Below are 12,983 nucleotides of genomic sequence, written 5' to 3'. Positions count from 1 at the left end.
CAGAGGCTGATGGATTGCTGCTTGGGACAAGATTTTAGGGTGTATAAAAAGGGAGATTAGATCCCGTGATCCCAACGTATTGTTACACCTCTATAAATCACTTGTAAGGCTACATCTGGAATATGGGAACCAGTTTTGGGCTCCACATTTTAATAAGGACATTCAGAAGTTAGAGTCAGTTCAAAGGTGGGCAACTAGACTACTACAAGGAATGGAAGGCCTCCCATATGATGACAAGTTGAAAAAGTTATTAAGTGATTATTGGCTGCAATGGGGCTTTCTGGCTGGTGCCAGCCTCTCTTCTTAGCACACAGGAACCACAATCCCTACACCATGCTTCAATGGATTCTCTCATCCCAGCCCAGTAAAACTACATATTTTACACAGTCATAAGCAGCCAAAAGGGATCTATTCTATTCAATTGCAAATGATCTAGATAAGACTGAGAATAAGATACTGCACGGGACATAGCAGAGTTGGTCAAGTTGAGTGGAGATGAGTTTGCTATTTGGCACAGCTTTTTGCATCAATAAAGCAAGTAAAAGGTGTGAAAGATAAAAAAAAGGGTGAAAGTGTGAAAAGTGAATTGGCCAAATTGAGGTGCATATAAAGTTTTTGCTTTCTTTCAATTCACTAATGGGGCTCATTTGAATAAGGTGAATTGAGTTCTGCTTTTGGAAACTGGGTTAAGAAGGGGTGCACCGGTCCTGGAGGTACTGCAATACCAGGTCAATGCGTGGAGTGGACAGAGCAAGATTTTTTCCATCTCCTTGTTCTAAAAATCCATTTAATATATGGTCCCCAGAGAGGGGACGTATCAGATATTAAACTGATAAGAACAGATTTAATTTTTTTTTTTTTCTGTTTATCAGTAGGACTTCAAAATAACAAAGGTGATCGCCTCCCGTTGCCTGGGAACCGTCCAGGCACAAGAGGGCTATGTGTCACCAGAAGGCGCACACACTTCCTCAAGGCCGGCAGACGTGCAATCCCAGGCACCTTCCAGTACCGACCAAGGTAGCGTCCTCCGAAACTACACTTGATCTTAGCCAAAAGGCCGAGAAGCTATAACCCGAATTGGTTACGGCCTTGAGTGGCACCCTGGCCTATACCGGACACATCTTAGGGAGAGGGAGACAAACCCACGCCTACAGAAGACATTTTGTCACCCAAGCCAACCCTTGAAAAGGCTGTTTTGCAGAGCAAAAACAAGAAGAATGGTGCTTTTTGCAGCCGCCGCCCACTGCAATGAATCTGAATAACTCCTCCTTTTGGACACAAGCACCTCCCCTCCCCCTTGCAGTCTTTCCAATTCATGATACAAAAAGACGGACGGACAGGACAGGACAGGACAGGCTGCCTGACTTTCCGTCACTGCCACCCTTTGCCATCCTTGCCCGTAGAAAGCCCTTTCATCATCCCCAAACCCTAATCTTTTCCCTTCCCTTCCCAGATGCGTCTCACTCCCTTTCATTAGGAAGTGAGCGCAGCCTTTTCTCCGTTCTGCACATGCGCGACGTTAAACACAAATGCGCAGGCGTGCGTTCCATTACCCTCACTGCATTCCACTCCCATACAGGAAGTGGGCGCAGCTATTACTACGGTCGCACATAAAAGAACCCACGGCCACCACTGCACATAGCTGACTCCACCACAGGACACCCACTTCTACACCAACACAGGTAAGACAGGATCGGCACCTCTATGCTCCTGTTACAATCAGGCTCAGTCACCATGTGATAACGCTCTCAACTCTTTAGTTGCAGGCTCCCCTTGCTTCACCTCCACTGGCTGTGCTGCCATTTCCTCTCCCACCTGGAAGGTATACTTTATTCCACTATTTTCCTGTTTCTCTCTTCCCCCTTTTCCCATAACCTACTTTTATCTGCATTTGTGGGGTATCTATATGCTATTTACATCATAGTTTTATTCATTAATATGGAAGGGAAGAGTGCCCATGAGAGTGTTGAACTGCGGAGAGCAAGAGATTAAGCTGCTCCGATTTGCCACCATTGATAAGCTGTTCTCAGTAGATACACATGCTATCCAAACAGCAGCATCCACCATTGCTTCAGCCCACCCATTCAGTGACAGCTCACCAAGTCAGCCAGAGGAGTGGTGTAAGGAATTACACGTAGGCACTGACTCCACACCTTCACATCACAAGAAGGGGGTCTACAGGCTAGTGCAAGAATACGAGCAAGTCTTCAGCAAACATCCGCTAGACTTTTGAAGAATAAAAGGGGTCAAACACTACATCCCCACAAGTGCACACCCACCCATCAAAGAGAGATATAAGCCAAAACTACCTGCACATTACCAGTGTACCAAGGACATGTTGAGCAACATGAAGGAGGCTGGGGTTATCCGTGACAGTTGTAGCCTCTGGGCAGCTCCGTTGGTCCTGTTAAAGAAGAAGGACAGCACCACTCCCCTGTATTGAGGAATAGCTAGCTGCATTGAGAACTGCAAATTATTTTTCTACCCTTGATCTCACTAGTCGCTATTGGCAAGTGTCCGTTGCTGAGGCAGACCGGGAGAAGACCGCCTTTGCCACCCCGATGGGTCTCTGCGAGTTCAAAAGCATGCCCTTCGAGCTGTGCAATTTGCCAGGAACCTTCCAGAGGCTGATGGAATGCTGCTTGGGACACCGAAACTTTGAAACGGTACTGCTATACCTTTATGATGTTATTGTTTATTCTAAAGCAAACAAGATTTTAGGGTGTATAAAAAGGGAGATTAGATCCGGTGATCCCAACGTATTGTTACCCCTCTATAAATCACTTGTAAGGCCACATCTGGAATATGGGGTAAAGTCCTGAGCAGGTTGATAACCATTGGTTTGAGCATGGTAGGGTGTAGTGCGCATCTTCCTGCATCGGTAAAAGCTGCAGAAGTCCTTGAAGATTTCCGCTTCAAAGGCTGTGCCTTGATCTGTGAGGACTCTCTCTGAGTAGCCATGAGGTCTGCATAAGTGTGCTTGGAAGACCTTCGCTGCAGTATGGGCCATTAGATCTTTGACTTGTACCACAACCATAAATCTCGAGTAGTTGTCTACCATCGTAAGTGCATACGTGAGCTCGCCTCGATATTCTGCAACAAAACTCCCTTTTTCGATTTCAGTTTCAGCAAACACTCCTCTTCCTGTAGAAAATATTTATCATTACCTAAGACAGTCATTCTAATGCATGACAATATTAAGGCAATTTAGTTAAAACTTGTTTTAACTCACCTTTAAGGGGATTGATGTATTTCATGGTCAATCCAGGTTTGTCAGTGATGGCACTGACATAATGTATGGCGTCTTTTTCGGGCGTTATCCTTTGCCTTTTCATTGTGAAAATCCAGTTGCCTATATCAAAGCAAATTCTACTACTTGTAAAGTATGCAGAAAATGAAATGTAGAACATATAACATCAACTGCTTAGGAACGCATCATAGGTTAGTACTTAAAAGGATATTGTCATGTTCTAGTCATAATGCAAGCTGGACATTTTTCATGTTACCCTGTAATCGCCGGCCTGTTCTAATGCTCACAAGCCAAGATATAGGCTCAGCTGCTAAGGCTTCCCTCTGCCTTCTGAATGAAACTTGAATATGTCTGGGTCACTGTGTATATAGCAGGTGCTCAGAAAAAATAAGAGTCAATTCAATAGAAATAGCTCTGGCACACTATAGTGATCAATAACGTAAGAAAAGAACTCTTGGAATGCTGAAAATTCTTTATTTGTGCAAAAGGATAATTCATCCAACGTTTCGACCTTGTTTTTAGGTCTTTATCAAGGATAAAGTTATCTAAGATCATAAAGGGTTACAAAACCATATAAACACGTAATTAGTACATAGTACAACATAACAGTACAATATATTGCTACTTGAGAGTACAATGGGTCAAATGACCATGATGCACATACAAAAAATTTTTCCAAAGCCATAGTGAAAACATTTGTACTGAGGAAAGAAAATTTCCACATGACCTATCTGGAGAAACATTCTGGATCAAACAACCAAAAATAGTCAAGCAGGTAAATACACACCTATATGGATAACAGGATGATATGTGTTCAATTGTATAGCGTCATTGCCATTAAGGTACAAATGGAAAACTTGCAATCCTATATAGTGAAGGAAATGAACACATATCATATCAAAGAACACAGGAACATGGGTGTGAGAAAAACCTCAATGTTTATACTTTGTTCTTTATAATGGTGTGAACATGTATATGTCTCAGTACCTTATGCACTTGAGAATTCTAGTGAGTAGATCATGAAAGCCTATTTCAGAACTGGAATCGGTAAATAATTGTAGGTGGAATCTAAATGAAAAGATGGTACAAGTGTTATCATGACTAGAGATGAGCGAACCGGTCGCGGTTCGGCTCGAGGTTGGTTCGCCGAACGGACCTCCCGTTCGAGTTCGGTTCGTCGAACGTTCGACGAACCGAACTCGAGCCAATAGGAAACAATGGCAGGCAATCACAAACACAGAAAAACACCTAGAAAACACCCTCAAAGGTGTCCTAAAGGTGACAAACAACTCAAACACATTGGAAAGTGACAAGGACATATACTCATGCGAAAACAAAACAGCTGGACAAGGAAAAAGAGGAGGACACACAGATATATGAGTATATGCAAGGAAACATCGATTCCATTAATGTGCAACTTGAGCCCTGCTCATTCTTGGCTTCCAATCTTGATAAATTGCCTGAGCTCGCCACGTACGTCTTGGGGATCTTGTCGTGTCCTGCAGCCAGCGTTCTCTCGGAACCTGTCTTCAGTGCTGCTGTGGGTCTGCTGGCAGATAAGCACACGTGTCTGTCCACTGACAATGTGGACATGGCTCTCAGAGGACTTTTCTTCCCCTGGGTCAGCCAGGGGACGGGAAAGGCACGCGTATTTTTGAGAGTGCTTCATGCAAAGCATCTTTTTCTTTTTCAAAAGGGAGCTCAACCGATGCCAGTCAAGTGGGGTGTGTGTGGCCCAGTGAGTGGAAACGAGGGAGACTGTGGTTGGAGTCCCCTCGCTGTGTCTCTAAAAGAACCAAGATGAACAAGTCATGGCTCTCAGAGGACTTTTCTTCCCCTGGGTCAGCCAGGGGACGGGAAAGGCACGCGTATTTTTGAGAGTGCTTCATGCAAAGCATCTTTTTCTTTTTCAAAAGGGAGCTCAACCGATGCCAGTCAAGTGGGGTGTGTGTGGCCCAGTGAGTGGAAACGAGGGAGACTGTGGTTGGAGTCCCCTCGCTGTGTCTCTAAAAGAACCAAGATGAACAAGTCATGGCTCTCAGAGGACTTTTCTTCCCCTGGGTCAGCCAGGGGACGGGAAAGGCACGCGTATTTTTGAGAGTGCTTCATGCAAAGCATCTTTTTCTTTTTCAAAAGGGAGCTCAACCGATGCCAGTCAAGTGGGGTGTGTGTGGCCCAGTGAGTGGAAACGAGGGAGACTGTGGTTGGAGTCCCCTCGCTGTGTCTCTAAAAGAACCAAGATGAACAAGTCATGGCTCTCAGAGGACTTTTCTTCCCCTGGGTAAGCCAGGGGACGGGAAAGGCACGCGTATTTTTGAGAGTGCTTCATGCAAAGCATCTTTTTCTTTTTCAAAAGGGAGCTCAACCGATGCCAGTCAAGTGGGGTGTGTGTGGCCCAGTGAGTGGAAACGAGGGAGACTGTGGTTGGAGTCCCCTCGCTGTGTCTCTAAAAGAACCAAGATGAACAAGTCATGGCTCTCAGAGGACTTTTCTTCCCCTGGGTCAGCCAGGGGACGGGAAAGGCACGCGTATTTTTGAGAGTGCTTCATGCAAAGCATCTTTTTCTTTTTCAAAAGGGAGCTCAACCGATGCCAGTCAAGTGGGGTGTGTGTGGCCCAGTGAGTGGAAACGAGGGAGACTGTGGTTGGAGTCCCCTCGCTGTGTCTCTAAAAGAACCAAGATGAACAAGTCATGGCTCTCAGAGGACTTTTCTTCCCCTGGGTCAGCCAGGGGACGGGAAAGGCACGCGTATTTTTGAGAGTGCTTCATGCAAAGCATCTTTTTCTTTTTCAAAAGGGAGCTCAACCGATGCCAGTCAAGTGGGGTGTGTGTGGCCCAGTGAGTGGAAACGAGGGAGACTGTGGTTGGAGTCCCCTCGCTGTGTCTCTAAAAGAACCAAGATGAACAAGTCATGGCTCTCAGAGGACTTTTCTTCCCCTGGGTCAGCCAGGGGACGGGAAAGGCACGCGTATTTTTGAGAGTGCTTCATGCAAAGCATCTTTTTCTTTTTCAAAAGGGAGCTCAACCGATGCCAGTCAAGTGGGGTGTGTGTGGCCCAGTGAGTGGCAACGAGGGAGACTGTGGTTGGAGTCCCCTCGCTGTGTCTCTAAAAGAACCAAGATGAACAAGTCATGGCTCTCAGAGGACTTTTCTTCCCCTGGGTCAGCCAGGGGACGGGAAAGGCACGCGTATTTTTGAGAGTGCTTCATGCAAAGCATCTTTTTCTTTTTCAAAAGGGAGCTCAACCGATGCCAGTCAAGTGGGGTGTGTGTGGCCCAGTGAGTGGAAACGAGGGAGACTGTGGTTGGAGTCCCCTCGCTGTGTCTCTAAAAGAACCAAGATGAACAAGTCATGGCTCTCAGAGGACTTTTCTTCCCCTGGGTCAGCCAGGGGACGGGAAAGGCACGCGTATTTTTGAGAGTGCTTCATGCAAAGCATCTTTTTCTTTTTCAAAAGGGAGCTCAACCGATGCCAGTCAAGTGGGGTGTGTGTGGCCCAGTGAGTGGCAACGAGGGAGACTGTGGTTGAAGTCCCCTCGCTGTGTCTCTAAAAGAACCAAGATGAACAAGTCATGGCTCTCAGAGGACTTTTCTTCCCCTGGGTCAGCCAGGGGACGGGAAAGGCACGCGTATTTTTGAGAGTGCTTCATGCAAAGCATCTTTTTCTTTTTCAAAAGGGAGCTCAACCGATGCCAGTCAAGTGGGGTGTGTGTGGCCCAGTGAGTGGCAACGAGGGAGACTGTGGTTGGAGTCCCCTCGCTGTGTCTCTAAAAGAACCAAGATGAACAAGTCATGGCTCTCAGAGGACTTTTCTTCCCCTGGGTCAGCCAGGGGACGGGAAAGGCACGCGTATTTTTGAGAGTGCTTCATGCAAAGCATCTTTTTCTTTTTCAAAAGGGAGCTCAACCGATGCCAGTCAAGTGGGGTGTGTGTGGCCCAGTGAGTGGCAACGAGGGAGACTGTGGTTGGAGTCCCCTCGCTGTGTCTCTAAAAGAACCAAGATGAACAAGTCATGGCTCTCAGAGGACTTTTCTTCCCCTGGGTCAGCCAGGGGACGGGAAAGGCACACGTATTTTTGAGAGTGCTTCATGCAAAGCATCTTTTTCTTTTTCAAAAGGGAGCTCAACCGATGCCAGTCAAGTGGGGTGTGTGTGGCCCAGTGAGTGGCAACGAGGGAGACTGTGGTTGGAGTCCCCTCGCTGTGTCTCTAAAAGAACCAAGATGAACAAGTCATGGCTCTCAGAGGACTTTTCTTCCCCTGGGTCAGCCAGGGGACGGGAAAGGCACGCGTATTTTTGAGAGTGCTTCATGCAAAGCATCTTTTTCTTTTTCAAAAGGGAGCTCAACCGATGCCAGTCAAGTGGGGTGTGTGTGGCCCAGTGAGTGGCAACGAGGGAGACTGTGGTTGGAGTCCCCTCGCTGTGTCTCTAAAAGAACCAAGATGAACAAGTCATGGCTCTCAGAGGACTTTTCTTCCCCTGGGTCAGCCAGGGGACGGGAAAGGCACGCGTATTTTTGAGAGTGCTTCATGCAAAGCATCTTTTTCTTTTTCAAAAGGGAGCTCAACCGATGCCAGTCAAGTGGGGTGTGTGTGGCCCAGTGAGTGGCAACGAGGGAGACTGTGGTTGGAGTCCCCTCGCTGTGTCTCTAAAAGAACCAAGATGAACAAGTCATGGCTCTCAGAGGACTTTTCTTCCCCTGGGTCAGCCAGGGGACGGGAAAGGCACGCGTATTTTTGAGAGTGCTTCATGCAAAGCATCTTTTTCTTTTTCAAAAGGGAGCTCAACCGATGCCAGTCAAGTGGGGTGTGTGTGGCCCAGTGAGTGGCAACGAGGGAGACTGTGGTTGGAGTCCCCTCGCTGTGTCTCTAAAAGAACCAAGATGAACAAGTCATGGCTCTCAGAGGACTTTTCTTCCCCTGGGTCAGCCAGGGGACGGGAAAGGCACGCGTATTTTTGAGAGTGCTTCATGCAAAGCATCTTTTTCTTTTTCAAAAGGGAGCTCAACCGATGCCAGTCAAGTGGGGTGTGTGTGGCCCAGTGAGTGGAAACGAGGGAGACTGTGGTTGGAGTCCCCTCGCTGTGTCTCTAAAAGAACCAAGATGAACAAGTCATGGCTCTCAGAGGACTTTTCTTCCCCTGGGTCAGCCAGGGGACGGGAAAGGCACGCGTATTTTTGAGAGTGCTTCATGCAAAGCATCTTTTTCTTTTTCAAAAGGGAGCTCAACCGATGCCAGTCAAGTGGGGTGTGTGTGGCCCAGTGAGTGGAAACGAGGGAGACTGTGGTTGGAGTCCCCTCGCTGTGTCTCTAAAAGAACCAAGATGAACAAGTCATGGCTCTCAGAGGACTTTTCTTCCCCTGGGTCAGCCAGGGGACGGGAAAGGCACGCGTATTTTTGAGAGTGCTTCATGCAAAGCATCTTTTTCTTTTTCAAAAGGGAGCTCAACCGATGCCAGTCAAGTGGGGTGTGTGTGGCCCAGTGAGTGGCAACGAGGGAGACTGTGGTTGGAGTCCCCTCGCTGTGTCTCTAAAAGAACCAAGATGAACAAGTCATGGCTCTCAGAGGACTTTTCTTCCCCTGGGTCAGCCAGGGGACGGGAAAGGCACGCGTATTTTTGAGAGTGCTTCATGCAAAGCATCTTTTTCTTTTTCAAAAGGGAGCTCAACCGATGCCAGTCAAGTGGGGTGTGTGTGGCCCAGTGAGTGGCAACGAGGGAGACTGTGGTTGGAGTCCCCTCGCTGTGTCTCTAAAAGAACCAAGATGAACAAGTCATGGCTCTCAGAGGACTTTTCTTCCCCTGGGTCAGCCAGGGGACGGGAAAGGCACGCGTATTTTTGAGAGTGCTTCATGCAAAGCATCTTTTTCTTTTTCAAAAGGGAGCTCAACCGATGCCAGTCAAGTGGGGTGTGTGTGGCCCAGTGAGTGGCAACGAGGGAGACTGTGGTTGGAGTCCCCTCGCTGTGTCTCTAAAAGAACCAAGATGAACAAGTCATGGCTCTCAGAGGACTTTTCTTCCCCTGGGTCAGCCAGGGGACGGGAAAGGCACGCGTATTTTTGAGAGTGCTTCATGCAAAGCATCTTTTTCTTTTTCAAAAGGGAGCTCAACCGATGCCAGTCAAGTGGGGTGTGTGTGGCCCAGTGAGTGGCAACGAGGGAGACTGTGGTTGGAGTCCCCTCGCTGTGTTATACATGCTTTTAGAAGGGCATGACATGGCTTGGAGGTTGACTTTCATAAAATGCAAACTGTTGGCTACCAAAATGCTGCCTTTCCAACAACTGTGGTTATAGGCAATGAGGAACATACTGATGAAGATGAGACGCAGATACCCGATTGGGATGACAACTTAAATATTCGGTCAGGGCAAGAAGAGGCTCGGTCTGAGGGGGAGGGTAGTGCAAACACAACAATTGATGATGAAGTTCTAGATCCCACCTACTGTCAACCCCCAGTCAGGCACTCGAGGAGGTCAACAGAGGCGGTGGAGGAGGATGCAACCGACGACGAAATTACCTTGCGCCTTCCTGGACAGAGTCGGAGCACTGGTAGCACGTCTACAACTGCATCCTCAGCCACCACTCTGCCTATGAGCATTATTCGGGGTGCATCAACAGGTCGCATGGCCTCTAAGCCTTGCCTAGCCTGTTCCTTTTTTGACATAGAAAAAGATCGCCCAAATCATGTGATATGTAAAATTTGTCATGATTCTCTTAGTAGAGGTCAAAACCTCAGCAGTTTGACAACTTCTTCCATGAATCGTCACATGAATAAATATCATAGGTCCCGGTGGGAAGCTCACTGTGCTGCAATGCGGCCTAGCGGAGCGAACCATCCACCGCCCGCCCCTTCCAGTGCATCCGCGCGCTCTTCATCTTCTAGGACTGTGGGGACAGCTGTCACACCTGTTTTTCCACGCAAAACTTCCACCACTGTAACCGCAACAGGCAGTTTGCTTGGTAGGTCGTCAGTTGGTTTGGAAGGGGAAACAAGTGAGTGTGTACAGCTCTCTCAGACATCGATAGCACCTACGTTGGATGAAGGCAACATCATGTCTCCGCCTGCACTTTCCTCACAAACCTGCATTTTTCCAGGGACACCCTACTCAACACCGTCTACACACAGCAGCCAGATCTCTGTCCCTCAGATGTGGTCAAATAAAAGGCCACTTCCTCCGACCCATGACAAAGCTAAGAGGTTGACTCTATCCCTCTGTAAGCTGTTGGCTACCGAAATGCTGCCTTTCCGCCTAGTGGACACACAGGATTTTAGAGACCTTATGTCTGTCGCTGTGCCCCAGTACCAGATGCCTAGTCGCCACTACTTCTCTAAGAAAGGTGTGCCCGCGCTACACCAGCATGTCGCACACAACATCACCGCTTCCTTGAGAAACTCTGTGTGTGAACGGGTGCATTTCACCACCGATACTTGGACCAGTAAGCATGGACAGGGACGTTACATGTCGCTGACTGGGCACTCGGTAACTATGTTGATAGATGGTGAAGGGTCTGCTGCACAAGTCTTGCCGTCCCCACGACTTGTGTGTCAATCCTCTGTCTGTCCAAGTTCCGCCACTGCTTCTGCATCCTCCACCTCATCTGGGTCCTCCACCTCCGCCCCAAGCCTGCCTGGTCAGGCCACCAGCGTTCTCACTGCGCAGAAGGAATCACGCACCCCTCATTACTATGCTGGCAGCAGAGCGCAACGGCATCAGGCGGTCTTTAGCTTGACATGTCTTGGGAATAAGAGTCACACAGCTGAGGAGTTGTGGTCAGCTCTGCGGTCCGAGTTTAATAAATGGTTGTCTCCACTCAACCTGCAGCCTGGTAAGGCCGTGTGCGACAATGCTGCAAACCTGGGTGCGGCCCTTCGCCTGGGCAAGGTGACACACGTGCCTTGTATGGCTCACGTGTTGAACCTTGTTGTCCAGCAATTTTTAACACACTATCCCGGCCTAGATGGCCTTCTGACCAGGGCACGTAAACTGTCTGCAGTGCTCACTTCCGCCGTTCAACCGCCGCAGCTGAGCGACTTGCATCGCTCCAGAAGTCTTTCGGCCTGCCGGTTCATCGCCTGAAATGCGATGTGGCGACACGCTGGAATTCAACTCTCCACATGTTACAGCGACTGTGGCAGCACCGCAGAGCCCTGGTGCAATACGTCATGATGGGCCAACGAGATGCAGAAGTGGGGCAGATCACCCTGATGGAGTGATCTCAGATCAAGGACCTATGCACCGTTCTGCACAGTTTCGACATGGCGACGAATATGTTTAGCGCTGACAATGCCATTATCAGCATGACGATTACAGTCATTTACATGCTGGAGCACACGCTAAACACTATTCGGAGTCAGGGGGTGGGACAACAGGAAGGGGAGGAACTACAGGAGGATTCATATGCGCAAGACACAACAACATCACCAAGGTCCAGACGTTCATCATCACCAACGCGGCAGGCATGGGACCATGGGGGACAGGGATCAACAAGGGCGCATGGTAGCAGGCGAGATGTTGAGGAAGGTGCAGGAGGACATGAAGATATGGAGGACGAACTGTCCATGGACATGGAAGACTCAGCGGATGAGGGAGACCTTGGTCAAAATTCAGTTGAAAGAGGTTGGGGGGAGATGTCAGAGGAAGAAAGAACGGTTAGCACCTCTATGCCACAAACACAGCGTGGACTTGGTCCGCATGGCTGCGCAAGACACATGAGTGCCTTCTTGTTGCACTACCTCCAACATGACCCTCGGATTGTCAAAATTAGAAGTGATGATGACTACTGGCTTGCCACACTATTAGATCCCCGGGACAAGTCCAAATTTTGTGACATAATTCCACCCATAGAAAGGGACGCACGTATGCTGGAGTATCAGCATAAGCTGTTACTCGATCTTAGCTCGGCTTTTACACCAAACAACCGTGCAGGTGAAGGGAGTGATTCTCCCAGTTGTAACTTGACAAACATGGGACGGCATCGTCATCTTCAACAGTCTACCCGTACCAGTAGGACCGTATCTGGTGCTGGTAACAGCAATTTTATGGAATATTTTCATAATTTTTTTAGACCCTCCTTTGCAAGGCCACCAGAGACAACAAGTCTGACACATAGTCAACGGATGGAGAGGATGATACAGGAGTATCTCGAAATGAACATCGATGCAATGACTTTGCAAATGGAGCCTTGCTCCTTTTGGGCTTCAAATCTAGGAAAATTGACAGAGCTCTCCAGTTACGCCTTGGAGATTTTGTCGTGTGCAGCTGCCAGCGTTGTCTCTGAACGTGTCTTCTTCAGTGCTGCTGGGTGTGTGCTGACAGATAAGCGCACGCGTCTGTCCAGTGACAATGTGGACACACTGACGTTCATCAAAATGAACAAGTCATGGATCCAGAAGGAATTTACTACCCCTGTGTCATCCTGGGGAGAGTAAATGCTTGTGGATTTGGAATGTGCTTGATGCAAATCAAAACATCCTGTTTGCAACTAGGGCACAAGTGCTGCCACTGATGGGGTGTCTGTGTGCCCAATGTTGGGAAAAAAGGTAGACTCCGCTTGGAGTAACCCTTGCTTGATGTGTTTTTTAAAAATGATACAAGATGAACAGATCTGAAGGCAAGATGAAGGCAACATCATGTCTCCGCCTGCACTTTTCTCACAAACCTGCATTTTTCCAGGGACACCCTACTCAACACCGTCTACAGACAGCAGCCAGATCTCTTTCCCTCAGATGTGGTCAAAT

The 12,983-nt window shown here is 48.3% G+C and overlaps 1 pseudogene; it reads right to left on the bottom strand.

The window, feature by feature from the left end:
* Nucleotides 1-691: 691 nt before the first annotated feature.
* Nucleotides 692-898, bottom strand: LOC142259364 (U2 spliceosomal RNA; annotated as a pseudogene).
* Between the last annotated feature and the right edge of the window lie 12,085 nt (nt 899-12,983).

The sequence above is a fragment of the Anomaloglossus baeobatrachus genome (genome assembly GCF_048569485.1).
Source record: "Anomaloglossus baeobatrachus isolate aAnoBae1 chromosome 7 unlocalized genomic scaffold, aAnoBae1.hap1 SUPER_7_unloc_1, whole genome shotgun sequence".
Lineage (NCBI taxonomy): Eukaryota > Metazoa > Chordata > Amphibia > Anura > Aromobatidae > Anomaloglossus > Anomaloglossus baeobatrachus.
This window is presented reverse-complemented; position numbering and strand designations above follow the sequence as displayed.